We start from the raw sequence: 25,664 nt of genomic DNA, 5'->3' as shown, positions 1-25,664 counted from the left end.
CAATAGCCTGTATTAAGATGATGATTATTTAAGCTCAAACACATTCTAAAAATAATCAAAAAACTTTTGTTTTTACTCCCTCTCCACATTTTATGTATATTCGGTCATATGTTACATGTTTTTATTCATAATTTCCTTACATCTAATTATGACTATTTCTTTTCCGCTTAAAAAAGTCTCTTTAACATCTCTTTTAAGGCTGGTTTAGTGGTGATAAACACCTTTAACATTTGCTTATTTGGGAAAATCTCTTTCCTTTTCTCTATCTTTAATCTTTGATATTTTAATTATTAAGTGCCTAGTGTGGACTTCCTTGGGTTCATCTCCCTTGGAACTCCTTATTTCTTGAAACTGGATGTCTGTTTCTTTCCCTAGCTTTGAGAAGTTTTCAGTTATTATATCTTCAAAAAGTTATCTGCCCTTTCTCTCACTCTTTTTATTCTGTGGCCCACATAATATAAATGATGTTGTCCAAGAGAACCCTTAACCTATCCTCATTTTTAAAAATTCTTTTCTCCTTTTGCTGTTCAGTGTGGATGCTTTCCATTACCTTGTCTTCCAGATCACTGACATGTTCTATTGCATCTTTAATTTACTGTTGATTTCCTTGAGTGTAATTTTTATTTTAGTTACTGTGTTTTCCAACTCTGATTAGTATTTTTTTCTTTCTCTTTATTGAAGGTCTCACTGAGTTCTCATCTCTCCAGCTAGATGAGAAATTTTATGATCATTACTTTAAGTTCTTTATCAGGTATATAGCTTATCTCTTTTTCATTTAGTTCTTTTTCTCAGGTTTTATCTTGTTCTTTCCTTTGGAGCATATTCTTTTCTGTCTTCCGATTTTGCTTGACTTTCTGTGTTTTTATGGATTAGGTAAAACAGCCACTGCTCCCAAATTTAAAGGGATGGTCTTGTGCATGGTCATCCCCTATGTTGACTATGTGTGCATGGTGACTTTCACTGGCTGGCTGGAGCTATGCCTGGTGTAGACTGGGGGTGCTGGGGCTCTCCACACAATTGGCACCCTGCAGGACAGCTAACATTGAAGGTCAGCACAGGTTGGTGTGGTCCCTGAGCTTTGCATATAGCAGTTGCCTTGGCAGGACAGCCAAAGCTGAAGTGGGTGCAAGCTGGGGTGTCCTGCAGTTCTACACACAGAAGACATCTTGGCAGGATAGCTGAGGATGGAGTACATGTTATTCAGGGTGTCCTGGGGCTTCCGGCACAGAGGGTGCCCTGACAGAGGAGCTAGAAATGAGGTGGGGTACAGGCTAGAGGTCTCAGGGCTTTCTGCACAGTGGACTTTTCTGAAGTGGATGCAAGTTGGGGGATCCCTGGGTTTTCCAGCATTGGCAAAATTGCTAAAGCTGAAGTTGATGAAGGTCAGGATGTCCCTAAGAGGGCAGCTAGAGATGAGGTGGTTTGTGTGACGTGGGAGGTCCCTGGGATCTCTGTGTAGAGAGTGCTCTGGCAGGATAGCTGAAGTTGGAGTGCACGCCTGGATGTCCTAGGGTTCTATGCACAGAGGGCACCTTGGCAGAATAGCTGAAGCTGAGGTGAGTATAAACCTGGGTGTCCCAGGACTCTCTATACAGAAGATGCCCCTGGAGGAGTAGCTGGATCCAAGGGAGAGTAAAGACCAGGGAGACCTGGGGTGCTCCACACAGGGAATACCCTAGAAGGACAGCTAAAGCAAACGGGGGTGCAGGGCAGGGTTTCCTGGGGCTCTCCACACTGAATGCACCCTGGAGGGACAACTGAAGCTGAAGTAGGTACAAGCCAAGGTGTCTGAGGGTATTCAGTGCAGGGCTTGCCCTGGCTGAGTGCCTAGAACCAAGGCCAGTGTGGGCAGGGATATTTTGGGGCATTGCATGTAATAGGGTGCTGTGGCAGAATGGCTAGGTTTGAAGCAGACAACAGCCAGGAGGTTCCAGAGTGCTGTGTGCTGGGGGTGCCCTAGTGAGTTACCTGAAGTTGTATGGACCCAGAGTGTTCTAGGGTGTTTCATGCCTGTGTCACCTTGGCACAAATGCTGGAACTGTAGTGAGCATTAATCAGGGTTGTCTTGGTATGAATTGCTCTGTGGCCACTTCGGTGGGCCCAGGGTTCACTGAGGTGGCAGGCCAGTTAGGACACCCAGACCATGCACTGCTCTGTGCTTTCAAGGTGGAGGGGAACCATAAACTGTTGCTCAGCAGTGCCTCTGACCCAGAGAGCATTCTAGCAGCTCCTCCGTGGTCTGGTGGAGTTCTAAGCCTGGCTTTTTTATGAATTAGTTGCTCTTTTTTAACTAACCTTTTTTTTTTTTTGGTTGTTGTTGTTGTTGCTGTCTTCTCAGATTTTGAGAGTGGAATGTTGAGTTATCCCATTATAATAGTGGTTGTCAATATTTCCCTGCTGTTCTACCAACTATTTTTTTAAGTTTTTATTTTAATTCCAATCAATATGTAGTATTACATTAATTTCAGGTGTACAGTAATTCAGCTTTTCCATACATCCCCCTTGTGCTCATCACAAATGTACTTCCTAATCACTGTCACTATTTAACCCATCCCACTACCCACTTCCCCTCTGGTATCCTTCAGTTTGTTCTCTATGATTCTGTTTCTTGATTTGCGTTTCTCTCTCTCTTAATTTTTTCACCTTAGTTTGTTTTTATTTCTTAAATTCCACATATGAATGAAATCTTATGGTATTTGTCTTTCTCTGACTGACTTATTTCACTTAGCATTATACTCTCTAGCTCCATCCATGACCTTGCAAATGGCAAAATATCATTCTTTGTTATGGCTGAATGATTGTGTGTGTGTGTGTGTGTGTGTGTGTGTGTGTGTGTGTGTGTATACCACATCTTCTTTACCCATTCATCAGTTGATAGATTTTGAAGAACCTCCATATGGTTTTCCACAGTGATTGCACCATTTTGCATTTCCACCAACAGAGATGAGTGTTCATTTTTCTCCACACCCTTGCCTTTTGTTTCTTATGGTTTTGATTTTAGCCATTCTGAGAGATGTGATTTGTATTTCCCTGATGATGAAAGATGTTGAGCATATTTTCATGTGTCTGTTGACCATCTGTCTGTCTTCTTTGGAAAAATGTCTGTTCATTTCTTCTGCCCACTTTTAAATTGTATTATTTTGGGGTTTTTTTTGGTGTTAAGTTCTTTATGTATTTGATCCCAATCCTTTATCAGATATGTCATTTACAAATAACTTCTCCCATTCCATAGGTTGCCTTTTAGTTTGGTTGATTGTTTCCTTTGCTCTGCAGAAGGTTTTTATTTTGATGTAGTCCCAGTAATTTGTTTGCTTTTGTTTCCCGGGCTTCAGGAGATATATCTAGAAAGACATTGCTATGCATCCCAATCAAAATTGCACCAGCATTCTTCTCGAAATTAGAACAAGCAATCCTAAAATTCATATGGAACCACAAAAGGCCCCGAATAGCCAAAGGAATTTTGAAGAAGAAGACCAAAGCAGGAGGCATCACAATCCCAGACTTTAGCCTCTACTACAAATCTGTAATCATCAAGACAGCATGGTATTGGCACAAAAACAGACACACAGACCAATGGAATAGAATAGAAACCCCAGAACTAGACCCACAAACGTATGGCCAACTCATCTTTGAAAAGCAGGAAAGAACATCCAATGGAAAAAAGACAGCCTCTTTAACAAATGGTGCTGGGAGAACTGGACAGCAACATGCAGAAGGTTGAAACTAGACCACTTTCTCACACCATTTACAAAAATAAACTCAAAATGGATAAAGGACCTAAATGTGAGACAGGAAACCATCAAAACCTTAGAGGAGAAAGCAGGAAAAGACCTCTCTGACCTCAGCCGTAGCAATCTCTTATTCGACACATCCCCAAAGGCAAGGGAATTAAAAGCAAAAGTGAATTACTGGGACCTTATGAAGATAAAAATCTTCTGCACAGCAAAGGAAACAACCAACAAAACTAAAAGGCAACCAACGGAATGGGAAAAGATATTTGCAAATGACATATCGGACAAAGGGCTAGTATCTAAAATCTATAAAGAGCTCACCAAACTCCACACCCGAAAAACAAATAACCCAGTGAAGAAATGGGCAGAAAACATGAATAGACACTTCTCTAAAGAAGACATCCAGATGGCCAACAGGCACATGAAAAGATGTTCAGCGTCGCTCCTTATCAGGGAAATACAAATCAAAACCACACTCAGGTATCACCTCACGCCAGTCAGAGTGGCCAAAATGAACAAATCAGGAGACTATAGATGCTGGAGAGGATGTGGAGAAACGGGAACCCTCTTGCACTGTTGGTGGGAATGCAAATTGGTGCAGCCGCTCTGGAAAGCAGTGTGGAGGTTCCTCAGAAAATTAAAAATAGACCTACCCTATGACCCAGCAATAGCACTGCTAGGAATTTATCCAAGGGATACAGGAGTACTGATGCATAGGGGCACTTGTACCCCAATGTTCATAGCAGCACTCTCAACAATAGCCAAATTATGGAAAGAGCCTAAATGTCCATCAACTGATGAATGGATAAAGAAATTGTGGTATATATACACAATGGAGTACTATGTGGCAATGAGAAAAAATGAAATATGGCCCTTTGTAGCAACGTGGATGGAACTGGAGAGTGTAATGCTAAGTGAAATAAGCCATACAGAGAAAGACAGATACCATATGTGTTCACTCTTATGTGGATCCTGAGAAACTTAACAGGAACCCATGGGGGAGGGGAAGGAAAAAAAAAAAAAAGAGGTTAGAGTGGGAGAGAGCCAAAGCATAAGAGACTGTTAAAAACTGAGAACAAACTGAGGGTTGATGGGGGGTGGGAGGGAGGGGAGGGTGGGTGATGGGTATTGAGGAGGGCACCTTTTGGGATGAGCACTGGGTGTTGTATGGAAACCAATTTGTCAATAAATTTCAAAAAAAAAAAAAGAAAGACATTGCTATGGCTGATGCCAAAGAAGTTACTGCCTATGTTAACTTCTTAGGATTTTTATGATTTGATGTCTCACATTTAGGTCTTTAATCCATTTTGAATTTATTTTGGGGTATGGTGTAAGAAAGTGGTCCAGTTAATTCTTTTGAATGTAGCTGTCCAGTTTTCCCAGAACTATTTGTTGAAGAGAATGTATTTTTCCCACTGTATATTCTTTCTAGCTTTGTGAAGATGAATTCACCATGTGGTTTTGGGTTTACTTCTGGATTTTCTATTCTGATCCATTGATCTATCTGTCTATTTTTGTGTCTGTACCATAGTGTTGATTACCACAGCTTTGCAATGTAACTTGAAGTCTGGAATTGTGAGGCCTCCACCTTTTGCTTTTCTTTTCAAGGTTGCTTTGGCTCTTGAGGGTCTTCTGTGGTTCCATACAAATTTTAGGATTATTTGTTCTAGTTCTGTGAAAAAATTCGTATTTTGATAGGGATTGCATTAAGTCTGTAGATTGCTTTGGGTAGACATTTGAACAATATTTATTTTCTAATCCATGAGCAGGGAATGTCTTTCCTTTTTTTTATGTGGTCTTCAATTTCTTTTGTCAATGTTGTACAGTTTTCCAGGTACAGGTCTCTCACCTCTTTGGCAGGTTTATTCCTAGGTATATTATTATTTTGGGACTTATATCAGCTTTGCCTTTTGAATTTTGAGGCTATTGAATCAGAAGCTGATGGTTGCCTCCCAAATTATGTTCTCTACTACTGCCATGGTAGTGACACCTACATATATTGCCATTTCCAGCCTCCTTTGCATCTCCACATGATGTTATCACTAGATATGCTTCGTGACTAATGGCGTATAAGCAGTGTAACCTATTTTTGAAAATCTTTAGGTGAAAGTTGGCAGAGACTTGTGCCCTCTTATTTGTCCCTTCTCTAACTTGACATGGGACACAAATGTCACCTTCTTGAATGATGAGGATGAAGATTATACCTGTGTGTGACTGAGGGAGGAGGTAGAAGAAACCTAGTCCTTGAAGAAGTTGACATGCAAAAATTTCATACCAGTGCTAGATAGTTGACTACTGAACTTTAAATTCATTAGAAGAAAATAAATTACTTCAGGCATTGTGATATTAAATTTGAGGATACCTGTGACTTAGTCTTACCTTAAAACTAATTAGGTGTAAACAAATACACAATTGCTATATCATCCTGGTTAATGGTTAATTGAACATTTGTCATTCTGTAGTGACTTTCACTATATATATCTATATATACATAAGGATATATATATATAAGGATATATATATATAAGGATATAGGATATATATATATATATATATAAGGAATCATATATATATATGATATATAGGAGATATATATATATATATATATATATATATATATATATATCCATATATCCATATCCATCCCTAAACTCTACTTTTTGGATCTTATTCTTAAACATATATTCCTGTTTCTTGTTTTGACCTTTTTTTTTCTTTTTTTTTTTAATTTGGGGGTCTTTAAATTTTATGTATGTTACTTACAAACCACATATTGTAGATTATTGTTTAATTTTTCTATTTAGTTTTTCTGTTTTTTGTTTAACTGACAAGTTTAGTCCTTTCAATGATGGATACATTTTAACTTCATCTTACTTAGTGTGTTATGCTTACCCACTTTATTAATAAACTTTTTTCCTCCTTTCTTTGCTTTTACATATCAGTTGAAAATATTTCTTTTTCCGTATCTTTATTGATTTTTCACCTTGTCAGATGGTGAAGTTTGTGAGGTTTTGTCTGTCATTTTCTATGCACCTTCCATAGGGATCCTTTGAATGATTGAAATACCTTAGGACTCTCTTACTTTGTAAACTCTAATCTTTTTTACAAATAATTTTGTTTATGATTTTACTACTTTCAGCCAAACATATTTGATGATATTATTGCTACTGTTATATAAAATATTATTACTATTATTATTATAAAAGATAAATAGATATCTTTTATATAGATATTAATACATTTTTGGCTTTTTGTATTTGTTTTTGTTTTTTTTGGTTTAACAATAGAAATATGTCTGTTTTGGTAGCTAGAAATCCAAAATCAACTTGTTCCTAGAGTTGATTCATTCTGAGGGCTATTACAGAAGGATCTGTCTCTGCCCTTGGTATGCACATGGTGTGTTCATGTTCATGGCTTTTTTTCCTGTATTTTCACATTGTCTTCCCCATACTTTTTTGTTTGTTTTTGTTTTCTTCCCACTCTTCTTTCTTGCATCTTAGACTCTCCAGGGAATTTCTTTTTTTTTCCTTCCTGAAATATATCCTTTAGAAATTTCTCTCGGGGAGAACTATTTGTGGTAAAGTTAACTCCAGTTCATTGGAAAATGTCATTATTTTGCTTTCATTATTAATAGTTTTGCTATGCAAGCACACTTATGTTGATGGTTATTTTTCTTGTCACTCAAAAGATATTCACTGTTTTCTAGCTTTCGTTGTTGTTAAATCGGTAGTTAACCTATTGGTCTATCATGTCATTACTATTTCTGGTTTTAAGCTCTTACTTTTATGTTCTTTTTATCAATAGTCTTTTGCAGTACTATTATAACTTATTTATATTTTTTCACATATATTATGGATCCTATTTCTATCATTCTATCTCTGAATAGTTCTGGGATTCCATTTGAAAGATTTGTAAAGACATTAGGTTTTAGTCAATATTACTGAAATTTCAATCTTACCACAAATTTCCCAATATTACTATACATTTCTACTCAAAAGCTATGGGGCCTATTGATTCTAGGTAAAAGGAAATATATGTGGCCTTTAAAAATTTATTTATGTAAAACAATAAAAATCATTTTGGGGAGAACAAAGTTGGTTATGCAAAAGAATATTTTTTCTTCTCATTTTCCTAAATTAAAAATTGGTGATATTTCTCCCAAGATTATGTTTGTGCTAGGCCATCTTACTTAGATAGTGAGGTAAAGGGGGACAAAAAGTTACAAAATGAAAAGAAATGGCTTCTCTTCCCATGATTGTAAATAGGGTGTTAGAATACTTCTGGCTTATTACTCTTTCTTGATGTTCTCCATGGCGGGGGGAGGGAAGGCATATGAAGAAGCAAGTAATATAAATATTTTATTTATTTATTTTTTTAAATTTAATGTTTCTATATATTTTTGAGACAGAGACAGAGCATAAGCAGGAGAGGGGCAGAGAGAGGGGAAGACACAGAATCTGAAGCGGGCTCCAGGCTCTGAGCTGTCAGCACAGAGCCTGACGTGGGGCTCGAACTCACGGAGTGTGAGATCATGACCTGAGCCGAAGTTGGATGCTCAACCGACTGAGCCACCCAGGTGCCCCTAAATATTTTGTATAGTAAAGTATTCACAGATGTGCAGCTCACATTTCACCTTGAAAATAACAACATCCCCATTTGCTCCACTTAAAATCATTGTCTTAAAATTCTAGGACCAGTTCATTGCAAATATGTATTAAACTAATAAGGTAGGTTTTTAACCTATGGTTCTTCTCTTGAACTCTTCTTGACACCTGCTGAAGAAATGAGCCAGAAATATGATAGAGAATCACCTTAAGGAGGAAAAAGATGTGATAATTTTATCATCAGTCTATAATATAATTATTTTTAAAAAGTAGAGTGGGGGAAATTGTTGTAAACTCATATAAAAAAGTATCCTATATTCTTAAACTCTCATATATTTAGATCCTTTCTAGAAGACAAAATTAGGATAATAAAATTCAGTGCCGTCCTTGAAATATTGATCTCATAGTTGTAAATTACTGCAAAGTTAACCTTTATCCAGTCATGTTCTCTATTGCTTATAGGTTCATGTCCTGCTGCATTTCTATTGTACTGAGTTTAGAAATAACCCAGCTTCTACTGCAGATGTTTTATAACGAGAGCAGTTTTAATCCCAGCCTCCCACGGTCAGCTGTTCTTAATGAGAATCTATTTCATTAATAGTATTTTAGCTTACTCTTTTTAAAAGAAGTACATATTTCATCTTTTTATATAACTTTGATATTTCTGAAGGATTGCAGTAAGCAAAGTAATGATTCATAATCTACTTCTTCCCATTAAAAACTGTAAACTTGCATGGTTGAAGATACCTTATGACCCTATGTGTTAATATTTTGAAGTTAAAGTTAATTATATAAAGTAACTCGGCAGATAGTGTAAAAATATTCAATACCTATTGCTTTTCATTCAGGATACCAGAGTTTAACTCGGAAATTAATATATCTATTACAATTATTTTCATTGGTCATTTCTGTTTTAAAATTAAGATATTGGGGTGCCTCAGTGGCCCAATCAGTTAAGCATCCAACTCTTGATTTTGGCTCAGGTCATGATCTCACAGCTATGAGATTGAACTCCTCATAGGGCTCTTCACTGGATGTGGAGCCTGCTTAAAATTCTCTCTCTTCATTGTTTTTTTTTTTTTTTTTTAAGTTTCCATCTCCCTCCCCACAAGCCTTCCACCTGCCCTCCTTTGTGATATGTGGTTATAATGTCATCCCTAGCACAGGTACATGTCTCAGGTGGCACATGTGTCAGTTACTTCCCAAGATTTCATCTGCACACCCACCCCCCACCCTGACGTTTTCATATGAAACAGGAATATTTTAGAGACTGACAAATTGGAGTAATAAGTTAAAAATGGGAGGGAAAAAAAACAGTAAGTCACCCTAGGGCAATCTTAGTTTGTTTCTATGTTGTAGAAAAAAATTAGGGATAATTATCATTATATATAAAAGTAGGAGTTATCTTTCCCAAAATCAACTCTTTAAGGAAATACTTGGATTCAAATGAAAGAACCTCACTTCGTAGAAGCTCAGAGCTATCCTTTCACTCAGGCAGTAATAGGTAAGGAGTCACATGGGCTTGATTTGGAATCACAGATCTAGAACTGTGGAATCTGTTGTTTAGTATGGTGAATTATGGTAGTAATACCTAAATCACAAGATCATTATGGAGATTAAGTTAGAAATTACATATAATATGCCAGGCAATCAGAAACAATGAAATTGATGCTAACAAGTATTAGTGTATATTAATTAGAGGTGGGTAGAGAGAGGTTTGCCTATATATGGAAGTGATCGTGAAATATTTATTTTCATGTTTTATAACTAAAATCAAACTGGAATTATTTTCCTGTTTAGAATATTTTACTCTTTAAGAGAAAATATTATCAGTTGTTTTTAAATATACAAAGAGATGTATATTTTATATATGAAATGTACAACACTATGTGTGATTCTTCGCAAAATGCCTTTCATTTTTTCACTACCCATTTTTAAACATGAATTAATAGTTTCATAATTTGCAGCAACTGGGAACTACATGGTAACAAAGGCTAATGCTTATTGAATGCTATGTTTACCTGTTCAAAATGCTGTATACATATGGTTTATTTGTTATTTAATTTTTTAAGTTTTTTAAATTTTAATTCCAGTGTAGTTAACATATAGTTTTATATTAGTTTCAGGTGTACAATATAGTGATTCATCAGTTCCATATATTACTCAGTGCTCATTAAGATAAGTATATCTCAATCTCTTTCACCTATTGACACAAATTCCCCTGCCATCTTCTCTCTGGTTACCCTTTATTCTCTATAGTCTGTTTTCTTGTTTGTCTCTCTTTTTGTTTGTTCATTTATTTCTTAAATTCCACATATGAGTGAAATCATTTAGTGTTTATTTTGCTTAGCATAATATTATTTAGGGGCGCCTGGGTGGCTCAGTTGGTTAAGCGTCTGACTTCAGCTCAGGTCATGATCTTACACTCCATGAGTTCGAGTCCTGCATCGGGCTTATGCTGACATCTCAGAGCCTGGAGCCTGCTTCGGATTCTGTGTCCCTCTCTCTCTCTGCCACTCCCCTGCTCATGCTCTGTCTCTCTTTGTCTCAAAAATAAATAAAAACAATAATACTTTTTAGATCCATCTGTGGTTTTGCAAATGGCAAATTTCATTCTTTTTTATGGCTGAAGAGTATTCCAGTGTGTACGTGTGTGTGTGGGGGAGCAGTGTGTGTGTGTGTGTGTGTGTGTGTGTGTGTGTGTATGAATGCACATGTGTGTGTATAGTTTGGGATATATATTCCATAATTTGGCCACTATAAGTAATGCTGCAATAAACATAGGTGTTCATATATCTCTTCAAATTAATGTTTTTGTATTCTTTGGATAAATACCCAATGGTGTGATCCCTGGATCATTGAGTAGTTCTATTTTAATTTTTTTGAGGAACCTTTGTGCTATCTTCCACAATGGCTACACCAGTTTGCATTCCCACCAACAATGATGAGTGTTCCTTTTTTCTCCACACCCTTGCCATTATCTGTTGTTTCTTATGTTTTTGTTTTTTGCCATTCTGAGAGATGTGAGGTGATATCTCATTGTGGTTTTGATTTGCATTTCCCTGATGAGTGATGTTGAGCATCTTATCATGTGTCTGTTGGCCATCTGTATGTCTTCTTTAGAGAAATGTCTCTTCATATCTTCTGCCATTTTTGTTTTGAATTATTTGGGTTTTTTGGTGTTGAGTTGTGTAAGTTCTTTATATATATTTTATAGTTACTCTTTATTGGATGTGTCATTTGCAAATATCTTCTCCCAGTCTGTAGTTTGCCTTTTAGTTTTGTTGGATGTTTCCCTCACTGTGCAGAAGTTTTGTTTTTTTATTATTTTTAAAGTTTTTTTTTTATTTTTGAGAGAGAGAGAAAGAGAGAGAGAGCGAGTGGAAGAGGGTCAGAGAGAGAGGGAGACACAGAATTGGAAGCAGGCTCCAGGCTCTGATGTGTCAGCACAGAGCCTGATGCGGGGCTCACACACATTAGCCTCAGATCATGACCTGAGCCAAAGATGGATGCTTAACTGAGCCTGGCTTCAGGTGAGCCAGGAGATTTTTATTTTGATGTAGTCCCCGTAGTTTATGTTGGCTTTTGTTTTCCATGCCCCAGGAGACATATCTAGAAAGATGTTGCTATAGGCAATGTCAGGTAAATTATTCTCTGTGTTTTCTTCTAGGATTTTTATGGTTTCAGGTATCACATTTAGGTCTTTAATCCATTTTGATTTTATTTCTGTGTATAGTGTAAGAAAGTGGTCCAGTTTCATTCTTTTGAATGTGGCTATCCAGTTTCCCAACACTATTTGTTGAAAAAATTGTCTTTTTCCCATTGTATATTCTTTCCAGTTTTGTTAAAAATAGTTGACCATGTAATTGTGTTTTTATTTCTTGGGTTGTGTTCTTCTCTTTTAATCTATGTTTCTATTTTTCTTCCAGTGCCATACAGTTTCGATCACTACAGCTTTGTCTGGAATTATGATGCCTCCAGCTTTGCTTTTCTATTTCAATGTTGTTCTGTCTATTCAGGGCCCTTTGTGGCTCCATACAAATTTTAGGATTGTTTGCTCTAGCTCTGTAAAAAAATGCTGTTGGTATTTTGATAAGGATTGAATTAAACCTATAAATCACGTTGAATAGCATAGGCCTTTGAACAATATTTGTTCTTCCAATCCATGAACGTGGAATGTCTTTCCATTTCATTGTATTATCTCAATTTCTTTCATCTATGTTTTACAATTTTCAGAGTACAGGTCTTTCACTTCTTTAAGTTTATTCCTAGATTTTTAAATTGTTTTTGGTGTAATTGTAAATGGGATTTCTGCCTTAATTTCACTTTCTTCTGCTTCATTCTTAGTGTATAGGAATGTAACAGATTTGTGTATATTGATTTTGTATATTGTGACTTTATTAAATTCATTTATCAGTTTTAGTGATGTTTAGTGGTATTTAGGGTTTTTTATATACAATATCATGTCATTCAATGAGTGAAAGTTTTACTTCTTCCTTACCATTTGGATGCCTTTTATTTATTTTTGTTGGTTTTGATTTCTAATTGTTGTGGCTAAGATTTCCAGTATTGCATTGAATAAATGTGGTGAGAATGAACATCCTTGTCTTGTTCCTGACCTTAGCAGAAAGGCTCTCAGTTTTTCCCCATTGATTATAATGTTAGCTGTGGTTTTTTTCTATAAAATCTTCATTATGTTGAGATATGGTCCCTCTAAACCTCTTTATTGTGGGCTTTTATCATGAATGGATGTTGTACTTGGTCAAATTCTTTTTCTGCCTCTATTGAAATGATCATATGGTTTTTATTTTTTCTCTTATAGATGTATCATGTTGATTGATTTGTGAATATTGAACCACCCTTGCATCCTGGGAATAAATCCCACTTGATCGGTATAGGATTTTTTAAATGTATTTTTGGATTCAGTTTGCTAGTATTTTGTTGAGTATTTTTGCAACTATGTTCATCAGAGATATTGGCTTCTTGTTCTCCTTTTTGTTTGTGTCTGTATTTCGTTTTGGTACCAGGGTAATGCTGGCCTCATAGGATTAATTTGGAAGCTTTCCTTTCCTATTTTCAGAATTGTTGGAGAAAAAAATAGGTATTAACTCTTCTTTAAATGTTTGGTAGAATTTCCCTGTGAAGTTCATATGGTTTATTTTAATTTTCATGAATCTCCTGTATGTGGAGATAGATTTAGAGAAAGATGAAGAAAGTGAGGCACAAAGAACTTAAATAATTTGTCCATTATCAAGGGCTAGGAAATAGATGTGAGAAGACAAACGTATGCTGTCAACTGCAGAGCCAATAGCCCTTGATAATACCGCTACCCTTTACTAAAAATACTGATAGCAAAAAAAGTGAATGATTCTCCAGACTTCAACAATTAAAATTAAGCTTACATTTTCAATATTACTATTTTACCTAATTATCCTATTTGTTTAAGCCTCTGTTTTGTATACCTTAAATTATATGGGCATAGAAGTAATCTTCAAGACAGATAAATTTTTATGTGTTAAATCTAAAAATAAAACACCTTTTTAAAACTATTTTGCCTTATTGTTTTTAAATGTACACCTGAATAGCAAATGGCAAACACAAAATGCCAATTTTGATTTCAACTCACTTTTTTTTTTTTAATATTTATTTTTGAGAGACAGAGCGTGAGTGGGGGAGGGGCAGAGAGAGGGAGACACAGAATCCGAAGCAGGCTCCAGGCTCCGACTTGTCAGCACAGAGCCTGATGTGGGGCTCGAACCCACGAACCGTGAGACTATGACCTGAGCCGAAGTGGGACGCTTAACCGACTGAGCCACCCAGGCACCCCATCAACTCACTTGGTGATTGGGCAATGAGAAGGATGAGTTATATCTTCAGAATAACATTTCTTTTCATTTTTTATAAGCTTAAGTTAGATCTCTGGCCATTTATTCTTTAATATTGTTTTACATTTTTCTCATAAGAATGAATATGGAATTTTCTGCAGTTGAGAGAAAAATGTATTATTTGAAATTCAGTTGATTGGGAGTTAGTAAATAATGATGAAAAAGGGATCATTACTGTTACAATAGACCTATTTTATTGAGTCTTCTTTTTCACACGATAGTAACTGTAACATTAGCTGTGTTCTTTAAGCTTAAGAGAAAAATCTCTGTAACTGCTCTTAGCTTTGCACCATGTTTCATTAACATATGAACAAATTATAACCTAATTTCCCTGAATGCATTTTTTTGGAATTAACCTATTTGCTTCATGTTAAAGATTTTTCCAGTTTAACCACAGAACTTGAACTTAAAAACATCACAGCTCTAATTTTGGAAAGGGTCCAAAAACTTTTAGAGTTTCAGTCTAGCATTGAAAAGTAAACCTGATTAAGGTCAACATATAGCCGTAATCTAAGTGAATAGCATTTTCTCTATGGACATGCATAATTCACTCTAGATTTAATTCCGGTTATGATTTTGCCCTAATGGAGTGGCCCAGAGCTTAGAAACATGGTGGCTTTAATAAAAAAGAGTTTTAAAATATTAAATACGTGAAATAATCTTCAATATAAGCAAATGAATAATGGAATGTCACAGATCCATGAAACTCATGGTAGGTAAAGCATTTTCATTAGGAACCAACAAGCCTATTGGCTCAAAACTAGTAATAAATAAAAAGGGTGATTTTTGTTTTTGCTAAGTTTAAAAAAATGTTTTGAACATAGAGGTCATAGAAAAGGGCACAGTGTTCAGTCAGCTGCTCCTCAGTCACAGAGCACACAAGAACGTAAGGATGTTTGCCCAGTAATGTAATGAGGAGCTTCTGTACTAAGGGAAGCACATGTGCAGAAGTATTTTCTCAGCAGAAGCCTTATTTGTATTTTCCCCCAAATTCACTGAGGAATAATTGACAAATAGAAGTGTATACGTTTAAAGTGTACAATGTGATGATTCTGCGTATGTATATAAACATTGTGGAATGATTACCAAGATTAAGATAATTAACACATCTGTCAGCTCGTGCACTTTCTGTTTTGAGAGTGCTCAGCGACCTTCAAGTATATAATGCCATGTTAACAGTGTCACCTTGCTACATATTATATCCTCAGAACTTCCTCTTCTTATAACTAAAAGATCCTGTGCTTTAACATACATCTGCCCTGTCCCTCTGTCCCCTCATCCTGGCAACAATTGTTTCTATTAAATCGTCTTTTAAAAACATCCTCAGATAAGTGATACCATATAGTATTTGTCTTTCTCTGTCTGACTTATCTCACTTAGCACAATGTCCTCCAGTTTCATCCACGTTGTTGCAAATGGCAGGAATTCCTTCTCTTTTTTTTTTTTTTTGGCTGAATAATATTCCATTATATATGTATGACACATTTTCTTCATTATTCCTCCATCACAGGACATGTTGTTTCCATACCCTGGCTATTGTGAACTTTGTGTTTTTATATAGATTTAGTATAATTTTTTTTTAAATTTTATTTATTTATTTATTTATTTAATGTCTATTTATTTTTGAGACAGAGAGAGACAGAGCATGAACAGGGGAGGGTCAGAGAGAGAGGGAGACACAGAATCTGAAAAAGGCTCCAGTCTCCAAGCTGTCAGCACAGAGCCCGACACGGGGCTCGGACTCACAGACTGCGAGATCATGACCTGAGCCAAAGTTGGACACTTAACTGACTGAGCCACCCAGGAGCCCCTTAAATTTTTTTTTTAATGTTTATTTATTTTTGAAACAGAGCGCAAGTGGGGGAAGGGCAGAGGGAGAGGGAGACACAGATTCTGAAACAGACTCCAGGCTCTGAGCTGTCAGCACAGAGCCTGATGCGGGGCTCCAACCCACAAACTGTGAGATCATGACCTGAGCCGAAGTCAGACGCTTAACCGACTGAGCCATCCAGTATAATTTTAGCTGCTCCAATATAATTTTAGCCGCCCCAATATAATTTTAAGTTTTTGGAAAAACCAAGGTAAAATAGTCTTTGTTTCATAATTTTTACTCCTCTAGAAGTCCACACTAAATATAATAAATGTTTAAAACTAAATTAAACAGATCCTGGAGCATTAAGATGAGAACTTTTTTGGAGCGCTATTAGGACCTTTATTGATAGATATACACATAGATTATATTGCAGTGGACCGGTGGTTCCCAATTAGGGGCCATTTTGTCCTCCAGAAGACATTTGCCCCCAAGAAGACCTCTTTTTTTGGTTGTTGAAACTTGTTGGGAGAGGTTGATACTAACATCTAGAAGCCAAGTATGCTGGTAAACATTCTGCAATGCACAGTAAAGAATTATCTAGACCAAAATGTGAATAGTGGTGAGGTTAGGAAACCCTACAATAGACTATTTCATGAGCATACAGTTTACTTTTATAACTTAAAGCATTCAATAGGTTGAGGCTATCTATCGTTGAGTTATAATTATCTGAAATATCAAGACTTATTATATGCCTATACTTTTAGTATGGAATGTATATACCGTGAGAACTATTCATTATGAAGAACTGAATTTAAAGGCTCCCAAACATCAAGAAACATTGCATTTATGATAAATTAATGATGAGTGACTTTTCCCTGAACTGATGAAGAGTTCATTCACCATTCTAGGGAACTGATGCACTTAGCTTAACTGAAATTCTTTTATTCATCATTTAAAATGCAACATAATCTCATTGAAGAGTGCTGACAGTGAGAAGCAAGGATAGCATTCTTGTTACATTCTGTGATTTCAGGGAAACAAACACAGAATATTCACTTTACAGGGGCCTTTAGAGATCATCTATTCTAAACCTCATATTTCATATATGGAGAGAATAATATTCAAAAAGGGGAAGTGTCAATCCACGATTGCACAACTAGTTAGTAGTGAAACCAGATCCACAGTTACATTATATATCACTATCAAAATGAGGTCATGATTTGATGACTTTGTAAAGTTGAATCTATGTATATTGAGACGTTATATTGAGATGATTTATAATGGAATTTTGCTCAGCTGTGATAGTTTGGAATTGTCCTTCATGACTGACATGACCTCTTTTGCCATCTAGATAAGATGGAACTTACCACATAATGATTTTTTTCCTTCTCTGGAATGTACTTTCTTTGTGCTAATATTACATTCATACTAGAAACATCATTTTCAAGGCACAATGTGCCATATACAACATTCTACTTTAAATCATGTTATGCCTTTAAAGTTGTACAAGTATGTGTCCATATGTCAGAGAAATTAGGAGATGAGTCTCTAAAAATTTATTCCTATTTATAAATCCATTAATCTTTTACATTTTTATGGAATAAGTCTGCTTTCTGTCTTTGAACAAAATAGCCTGCATATAGATTTATAGATTTTGTTGTTGTTTTGTTTTTACTTTTTCTTTCCTTATTGTTGAGCTGATTCTTCTGGGTTTTATGCCTACATATCTATATATAAATAGGTTCATATGACCAAATTATTTTTCTGCTTTTATTTTGTACCTCAAATTTAGGAGTGCTGATGTTGTCTTTAAATGGAGAGTTTGAAATTAATAGAGAATACATATTTTTCTCAAAAGGAGGTTATGTGATAATATTATGCTATATTTGTTTGTAATAAAAAATAGAATACAGAAGTTTGATCTAATTATAAAGTGTGCTTTTAATTGTGTTCATTATAAATTAATACCGGTTGATATAATCTTAAATAATCTTGTTACCTATTCTTTCATTGACATATCTTGAAGTTTATTTATTTTTTGTGTATTTATTTTGAGAGAGGGAGAGAGAACATGAGCAGGGGAGGTTCAGAAAGAGGGAGAGAGAGAGAATCCCAAGCAGGCTCTGTGCTGCTAGCACAGAGCCTGATGCAGGTCTCCAACTCACCAACTGCAAGATCATAACTTGAGCTGAAATCGAGAGTCAGATGCTTAAATGACTGAGCCACCCAGGTGCCCTTCATTGACATATTTTAGCAAACTGGAGCTTTATGTACAGGAAGCTTCAAGACAGTGCATATTGACAAAATCAACTCTTCTATTTAAATAGCTTCCACTTAGTTATAATAAGGTTAATTTCATGATCCAGAGTTTAAAACTTCTTAGGAAAGATCTAACATGTTACTGTCAGGCATAATATGAAGGCCCTAAAATTTAAACAGTTGCTTTATCAGGGAATCAATTGTCATGTCCTCAGCAGATTATATTATTTTGTGACTATCTCCTGGTTAGAAATCATTTTAGAAGACACTACTAATTATGTAAAAATACTCTGATAATAAATAAAATTGATTTGATATGATCTTTCTTCAGGTAAGTTGAAAGGTATTTCAAAATTGATGCCATATTTAACACGTAATTAAATTCAACAGAAAGGTTCTCAAGAATGTCTTTTTTTTTTTTTAATTTTTTTTTTTTCAACGTTTATTTATTTTTGGGACAGAGAGAGACAGAGCATGAACGGGGGAGGGGCAGAGAGAGAGGGAGACACAGAATCGGAAACAGGCTCCAGGCTCTGAGCCATCAGCCCAGAGCCCGACGCGGGGCTCGAACTCACGGACCGCGAGATCGTGACCTGGCTGAAGTCGGACGCCCAACCGACTGCGCCACCCAGGCGCCCCTCAAGAATGTCTTAAACATATCTTGGGAATTAAGGTTGTCAGCATATAGCATTTTTTTTCTTTCTTTCCTAAAATGGAAAAAAATTGAAAAACAAGACACAAGAGACAGCTAGGTGAATATAAAAATTATTACAGATGTATAGAAAATTACTTTACATTTGTTTCTAAAATGGATTGGCTATTATTCTTTCTTTCTCCCACATTACCCCCTTTACTTGAACTTGTAAATGGCTTGGAACCTCCCATCTCAGGGAAAGTCTGTATCTACAAAGCAGTTTGAGTTTTCAAGACCTCTGCCTCTTACTAGATGAGGTAGAAAAAAAGTACATGCCCAGAAGTGAAACCTTTCAATGTTATAATGCTACAAAGTCAAGAAATGATAAACCAGACAGTGAAAGGCTTATTGTTGTTGTTTTTGTTGTTGAACCCACCAGTCAGATAACCAGTCAAGAGAGAAATAAAGGCTAAGGAATGCAGTAAGGAAGATATTCTAACCCAAATGTCTTCACATCAAACTGTGATAGCAGAGAAAGAGAGTGTTCCACCTACCAGTGTAACATATTCTAATAAAATGTATTTCACTTAATTTATTGACTGTTCCCTGATAAAATACTTTTATCCTCCTGGTAGTAACTCATTAATTTTTTATCCCCTCAAAATGAGGAAAAAATGTCAATGTGTCCTCAGGGATTCTGTAGCTCTGCTGTTAAAAATTGGTTATCTACTTTTGAGAGATACGGAATTATATGGACAAAGAAATTACCAAACCTTGATTTGATTATGAGGTAGGAAATGTTTACATGAAAGCATTAATTTTTCTCTGTTTAACATTTATTAAAAGAATCAAGATTAGTCTTGATTAAAGATTCACTTTTGTTTAGATCTTAAAATATTTTTTTATTAACTTCTGTGCTATTCAATTATGCTAATTAAAATTGCCATTATGAGGTACTTTCAGATTTTGGAAGTTTATGTTCAATTATCTACTGATTCTCACTGAGGTAGACTTAGAAGGTAGAAGTGTGCAAATCACATTCTATAGATATTTTTCTTTATGAAACTAAATATAGAAAGATAAAAATAGGGGCGCTGGGTGTCTTGGTTGAGCATCCGACTTCAGCTCAGGTCATGATCTCGCGGTTTATGGGTTCAAGCCCCACATTGGGCTCTGGGCTGACAACTTGGAACCTGGAGCTTGCTTCGAGTTCTGTTTCTCCCTCTCTGCCCCTCTCTTTCTCCCACTCTCTCTCTCTGTCTCAAAAATAAACATTAAAAAAATTTTTTTAATGTTTAAAAAAAAGACAAAAATAAAAGTGAGAGGATGAATTTAAACATTTGTGTCTTATTTTGAGTAACTAGTAGTTATACTCATTTAAAAATTTTTTTGATACATAATTATAATGTTAAATATCTTAAAGGGCAATATTTGATGAGTTAATGTAGAATTTGGAGTTCATGGTTTATAGCATTTTCCCATTAATGCATATTTGATAAAATAGTATCTATATTTACAAAGCTGATAAGACAAGATTAGATAAAACACAAGGAAACAAATTTTAGACTAAGGAAATTGTTTTGTTTTTTTTTTTAATTTTTTTATTACATTTATTTATTCTTTGAGAGACTTAGAGCACAAGTTGGGGAAGGGCAGAGAGAGAAGGAGACACAGAATCTGAAGCAGGCTCCAGGCTCCGAGCTGTCAGCACAGAGCCCGATGAGGGGCTCGAACTCACAAGTTGTGAGATCATGACCTGAGCCGAAGTCAGATGCAGAACCTACTGAGCCACCCAGGCGCCCCTTCAGTTGTTTTTAATTGATGATTTATAGTACTTTGAGAATAAGAAAAAATCGAGGATGCTATGTTTCTGTATATCACTGCAGTAATGTGTTATCTAGATTTCAAGGCATCAGCTAACATAATGTACTTGGCAAGCCAAAGGGAAAACATTAAAGCAAGCTAGGCTTCAGATCTTCATGCTTCTCACCTAGATTATTCTAGTATCCTGGAGTAATTTCTGAATTAATCCACAAAAGATAGAAAGCACTCACAAGTGATGTCTGTAAATTGCTGTCTATTTGGGGGTCTTCTTTTGGACATGAGGCACATTTTTACTTGTTCAAGTGAAGCTCTTTACAAGATTTTCTGACCAAAGTCTAGGGGGGGAAGGGAGACTTTTCTTGTGAATCATACAAGGTGGTAATAAAATACAAACATTTGGTTTTTCTTTAGTTCTAGATACAGATAGGTATAGATATAAGTATGGGTAGATGTTAGATATAAATATGGAGATGGAATAAGTTAATATTTATCTTTCTTTACATATATATTTGGTAGGTAAACTTTTGGTGGCGAAAGCTCTATGTGATCCCCAAGAGAAATAGTGTTAGATGCATCAAAAGCTTCCATCCCAATCACTGTCTATGCACTCTCTTTCTGCCTTACTACTTGGCTTAGATCTGTCATGAAGGTTCTGACCACGCTAAACAAGTGTGGGTTGGCAAGGCCATGACCTTATTAGAAAATTCTCTCTGAAATCACAAATGACTAGAATATCAAAATTGAATTTGCCTGATTCTATCCTTTCTGATTTCCCCCAACGCACATTTGGTGCTGTTAATAGCAAGCTAGTTTCTCAGACTTCCGTATTAAATACAAGTTCTCCGGGAAACTTTTGAAAGGAAAAATACAGAGAAATTTAAACACAAAAGGGAGTAAGTTTTGGTTTTACAGCAATACATTTACTCTGTAAAGCAATGCATTTATCTACACTTATGCTTTTTACTTGTATATTAACCTCATCTTCTATAGTAACCTGATTTATGCTAATTTCTGCCCCCAAATGACAGCAGAAGCGGAAAGTTAGAGTCACACAGAGTATTTGCTTTACTATCACTCCACCTACTGGAATTGCTTCACTGACCACAAATTCTTAGAGCAGAAACTTGAAAAAATGAGGAAGAGGGGGCTTGGTAGAAGCACTGACAAAATGGTTCTCTTAATATAGTGATTTAATAATTGATCATTTGAAATGAGACAAGTAATTTTATGGGATCATAGGTTGAGAGTGTTCAGGAACAGGATACATTGTTTTACTGTTTTATGTTCTCAGTTTTTGAGTTCTGATCACATGGTGTAAAAACTATTATATTGATACTAAAAGTCTGTGCTGTACAGTATTACAGCATCTATAATTTCTTTATCAGACTTTGATGCTTTTGTTATACAAGCATAATGGAAATAAAATGTCAGTTCTCTGATATTTCAGAAATAAATTAAAACAAAATTCTGTAATATTTTGTTCAGTTTAGTCCTACAAAGAAAGGCATTTAAAATGACTTTTGTTACAGGGGCACCTGGGTGGCTCAGTTGGTTGAGTGTCTGACTTCAGCTCAGGTCATCATCTCATGGCTCCTGAGTTCAAGCCCCACACAGGGCTCCATGCTGACAGCTCAGAGCCTGGAACCTGCTTTGGATTCTTTGTCTCTCTCTCTGCCCCTCCCTTACTCATGCTCTGTATCTCAAGAATAAAATAAAAACATTGAATTTTTTTTTAAACAAATGACTTTTGTTACAAATACATTATAGAAGACTTGAACTGCAAATTATATGTTCTAATTTAATAGGTTTTCCAGATTATGTTGGTCAGAGCATAGGAATCCTGTAAGTCCAAATATATTTGCATTTATTTTTATTTCTAAAAATAGAAATAATTATACCTAACTTTTAATCTTGGAGTACCTGAAGAATACGATATAATTGATTTTATTGCATTTAATTAGAATTTAGTTAGAATGAGGATTACACATGATATTTATATGGAACACCTAATTGAGCAGGTAACTCGTCCATTGCTACACATATTTTAAAAATTGGATCTTAAAATAACATAATGAGGTAAAATATTCTGGTATATTCTCAGTTATTAGGCTTACTATATGTCTTATCTTTATCTTTATTTTATTTTAATTTTTATTCATTTTTGAGAGGGAGGAGGGGCAGAGAGAGAGGGCAACTCAGAATCTAAAGCAGGCTCCAAGCTCTGAGCTGTCAGCACAGAACCCACAGACCATGAGATCATGACCCAAGCCAAAGTCAGACGCTTAACCCACGAACCACCAGGCTGTCCCTGACTATATGCCTTATTTTTAAATCAAAATCAGCTGAATTTATTTTTTTAATGAATTTGAAAGTGACTTTCCTTCATAAAAGTATGCAAACAGACTGATAATAAACTAATGCTGAATAGTGTGTGCGAACTTATATGTGCGAACAAGTATGATATTGAGGACAATTGTCAGTCCCCACATTTATGCTGCCTTTTGTTAGATGTACATAAATAAAAATAATAGGACAGACAACTTTATATCAACATTGAATGTGGTTTGGAGCATCTTTCAGCATATTCCATTAAGCAATGGAGACCGTGACCTTTGCATTGTGAATGATTATATAATAAACCTTAGATTAAATACTTTTTCTATGTTCATACGCAAGAAAGGTAAATGTTTATTTAAATTAGTCATAGACTAAGACATAATCTTTTTGCTGTGATCATTCACAACTGTCCTATAGAATGTGGCACAAATCAGAGATGGTATTATGTTGTTTTTGATGAAAAATACCCTTGTCTGAGCACAAAGTGAAATGGAGTTCTTTTCCTCTACAGCACAATGAAAGCATGTACTAGATGCAAGTGAATCAACACAGCTGGTTGCTAGCATTATGATTAGGGATGCACTAGTTTGGATAAAATAAGAAGTGGCCTGAATCTTTGCCCAAAGCTTGAACTGAAACGACCCTAAGGAAGTTAAAATACTTTGACAAACTTGATTTTCCCTCCAATTACACATGCCCTGTTTTTATAATGAAAGACTGGGGACATCCTAGTCTTGATTAGGTTAAATAAGGAAGTTCTATAAATAATAACCAAATGTATAAGAATAGAACAAATCATGTGCTAAATTTTAATAACCCAAATTTTAAACCCCAAATTCAACGAAAAGAATTTTTAAGTAAAATTTTTTGGGGCCTTGAGTAAATATTACAAGACTATTAAAAATAATTTTTAATTTTCCACAAGATCTTTGAGGAACATCATTGAAGATTTATTACATGTCAATATACATTTTGGGTGTTTCATGTTTCAGTGATTATTATCGCTCTGTTCTGACCAGTCATATTTTGAAAAAGAATGAGTAAATATGTAGCTGTGTGTTCTGTAATATGGCTTGTTAAAAAACAAAATTCAGCTGAGTAAATGGAAAGATCTAACCAGGTTTATTCAATGACTAATGGGGCACCTTCCCACCTAGTAAAGAGAAAGGAGCTCCTATGAGCTGTGCAAAGTGGAAGGATCTTAGTGACAGAAGTAGGGTGGGACAAAGAACTTATTAGCAAAAGAAAAGAAAGGATTATTTCAGAGGAGATCACCTTCCCTTAGGGGGAAATGTGGGGCCAGATGGGAGGTACTTGCAAAAATGGAAGTAGGAAGGGGAGCAAAACTTGTCCCTTCAGTTTAGTCCCTTTAGTTTCCTTGTCTCACTAGGGCTTACCAAAGTGACTCCATTGACGGAGTGGGAGTAGGGGGCTGTTGTTTCTTTTTAACAGGCTTCACGTATACATAAGAATTTTAGTAAAAAATAGTGTTTCAAGGATGCACATTATCAGAAATTGAGTTGTCAAAAGTTGACCCAATATGAGAGTTACAGATAAGCAGTCTAGAGGACTTAGAACTCTCAAAGCTCCTTACATGGTCAGTAAAATGCATGTAACACTATTCATGTTCTAACACTGCCACTTGCATTGCATTTCCTTCAGGAGCTCGGTAAAAAATCATAAACTGGGCCGTAACAGCATAGTGTTCTCCCATGTACTGTCTAATATCTCAGAGTAGAGTCACATGAATTAAAGCCAGTTAGCAGTTACTGAAAATGCAGTTTTAAACAATCAGAATGTAGAGAACCTCTACGGGGCATATTACTTGCTGGAGCACATCAAAATTAGAACACTTGTTTCCTTTTTTTTGTGGAAAGTGGCCATCAGTGTCTTTTTTTTTTTTTTTTAATTTATTTTTTTGAGGAAGAGACCGAGAGACAGAGAGAGAGAGAGAACTGATGGGGGAGGGGCAGAGAGAGAGTGAGGACAGAAGATCCAAAGCAGCCTCCAGGCTCTGTGCTGACAGCATTGAGCATGATGTGGGGCTTGAACTCAGGAACCAGAAGATTATGATCTGAGCCGAAGTCAGACACTTAACTGACTGAGCCACCCAGGTGCCCCAGAAGTGGCCAGCATTGTCTTAAAAAGGAAGAAGTTTGGAGAGAAAACAGGGAAGAGGAGGAATGTGGAGGATACAGGTAGAAAGGTGATGATAGAAGAAAGACAAAGGGTGAAGAGCAAGGAGCAAACAAGAGAGAAGAAAAAAACAAGTGAAGATAATGTGAGAAAGAGCAAAGAAGGAGTAAATGCTGGTGGTTTCTCTCTAGTTTCCTTTGTTTCCTGTTCACGTCTGTTTACGGCTAAGAAACATGGCTGATGGAAGAGGAGTCTTTCTGCTCCTCACCATCCAGGTGCCAGGCATGAGGGGCAGGCAGGCCTTCTCTCAGAATCTTCTGCATGTTCCCTCTGCTGCAGGCAGACCTGATGGGGTTTTGGAGTGGTTGCTGGGTGGGGAGTGGGGGGGTGGGTAAGGTCTAGAGCCAACAGCCAAGAAAGAACTCTTGAAGACGTCTTTGG

Source organism: Lynx canadensis, chromosome C2 (assembly GCF_007474595.2).
Source record: "Lynx canadensis isolate LIC74 chromosome C2, mLynCan4.pri.v2, whole genome shotgun sequence".
NCBI classification, from domain to species: domain Eukaryota; kingdom Metazoa; phylum Chordata; class Mammalia; order Carnivora; family Felidae; genus Lynx; species Lynx canadensis.
Note: the sequence above shows the minus strand (reverse complement) of the source record.